The following is a 2,500-nucleotide window of genomic DNA, read 5'->3' on the forward strand; positions in this document are numbered from 1 at the left end:
CACCATAAAGCGTGTGTTTGGGTATAATACTTAACGCTCATTGCCTTCATTGGGCTTCACTGAAGCAAGAGGAATCATAAAAGGATCAATCTCTTAACTGGAAAGCTTCAACTAAGCGAGAAAGTACCATTTTATAACTCCAATTAATATAGTGCACTGAGCGAAGCAATTGTAAAATGCATATAATCCAATTGATATAGTAAAATAAGGTCGGGATATGTTCTCCTTTTTCGCGAAAGATGCCTCAACAAAATGGCAATTAACGTATAACTATAATGGCAGGAAGTGCCAGGAGAGAGGTGAAATTTGACCGACTGTGTGTCGCAGAGTGTACTAAATCAAGAACCTAGCGATCGCCGGCCAGCTGGTGACATGGATAATTATGTTGTGCGATGTTTGAACATGAAACCCACCCTCGTCAGATCGCTGGCGCCAGCCAAATAATTGGGCGACGATGAATCCTTACCGTGAATCTCGTCCAAAGCTGTTTATTCCCTTCGTTGCTCAATCTCGACTCAACCCCCACTTCTATCAAACATTGATAAACTGAATTGTTTTCGGAAATGGTGAATTAGCTTCCAATCCTTATGCGCTGGCATTCAAAGGGTTCTTTGTTTGTGTCCCAGTGCCTTCCCGAATGACGTCGGCGTCCTGTGGAAGGAACGGGTTTCCGTGGACACTTGGTGGAATGCGAGCAACAGCAATAATAGATCAGAGAAATCGAATCCCTGTTAAGTCGATTATTGTGAAATTGAAACTTCATTGTTGGGTGCTAATTAACGAGCAAAGCGAGCGGTTTTACGTCCGAACTGTGGCTCCAAAGCTGATGAAACGAAACGAGAGGGGCCGCCGGTGTCGACGGATGATTGATGACAATCGGAATCGGAATTGCCTCATTTTCCCACCCTTCCGGCATCCGTTGCCGGTTGGCTTGGTCCAAGGGCCAAAATAGAAATGTTTGCAGGGTTTTGACTCCTTGAACTCTGGTGACGGTGTGTATTCTTCACGATGTTCCAAGAACTTGCGGGGCGTTGTAAAATCATGTTTATTTCATAGTTTGCTTTATTCTTGGTGCTTTAATTGGTTGTCTGCCTGTTGATTGACTGGACAAAACAACAAGTCTCCGTTAGTAATACGTAGGTAATTATCGAATTATTGAGCAAATCGAAAACAAGAATCATGTTAACTACCTCGCAAAAGTCACGGTCGTGATTGCACACACTATATCAAGTAATGTACGCTAGAGTTTTAAAAGTTTATTTGTGATATCAATTTACCGAGCACGTACAGTTGCTAATTACGTTGCTTCTGAAAATGAAAATGAAAATTCTGAATGAAATGCGGAACAATTCACAGGAAATCGTCACCACACGTTTCCTGAATGTTTACAAAATCGTTTACAATATCTTTTACAATAACTTTTCTTGTAAAGATACCCGCTGATAGAAGTCGTATAATCCACTCCAACGGTTCATGACTGCCTGCCATAATGTAATCCAAAAAAACCGGTAACGTTATCTTGCTCTCCAATCGGATTCCCAGGACAATTGTAGCCACCGATAATTGAGTGTCGAATGTTTGACCGGCCGATCCGGGACTTACCGCACAAACCAAACCTGTCCCTTTGCGTCAAGGAACAGCCGCAAGCATGGACGGTGTACAGTTGCAACAAGATATTCGGCTTCGATTCACTCGCTAAGTCTTATTGCTGTTTTCCGGGTTCTGTGCTTCCGGTTTTAAGGAAGCACTCCCGGAAGGATACTCTTTAACGTTCAATGGCTTCGGTTTACATTTCATGTGCAGATTTATGAAGTTTCTAATTTCCCGCCGATCTCTTCCTTGGTGCTAGTTTGTTATTTTTTATGTTTCTTTGCTTTTATTGCCTATCCTTTCGAAACGAGCACTCGCCGTTAGGTCGCCGGTTGGGAAACACCAACTTCCTGCTCGCTTCACCGATAAAAAAAATAAAGGCCGCGAACATGAAGCTAATGCTGATGATGCGGATGATTAGTATATGCATCAGTGCCTGCTGCCACCGGTGGCTTATGATTACGGGCGTTGGCAAGAATAAAGACGGCTGCGCGTTGGTTGCGGCGAAATAAGGAGAAGTTTGCAACAGCAATAATGATGATCGCTGCAGCATCGCAGCATTATCATCACTCGGAGGGTGCCGATAGAAAACGAGGGAAAAACTATGCATGGAAAACAGAAAAGTTGATCGATAGCGGTTTCGCTCTCCAAACGAGCGGTTCGCTTGGATCGCTTTAATCAACTACGCACCTACCGCCATCCCTCGTACCCGTCCTTGGATGAGCCGGAAGGTTGAAGGTTGGTAGTGAAATCATATTCATCAATAGACGGCGCCAAGTAAAGGATATTCGCTCGCTCTGGCTGCGGGGAAGATCGGCGGCGGCCCTCGCTACAAAGTAAATGTAAGCGGAAAGGGTGAGGTGGTAGAATGTGTGGAAAAAAATCGAATCATGGATGGTGCGAAATTGTA

Source organism: Anopheles aquasalis, chromosome 2 (assembly GCF_943734665.1).
Source record: "Anopheles aquasalis chromosome 2, idAnoAquaMG_Q_19, whole genome shotgun sequence".
NCBI lineage: Eukaryota > Metazoa > Arthropoda > Insecta > Diptera > Culicidae > Anopheles > Anopheles aquasalis.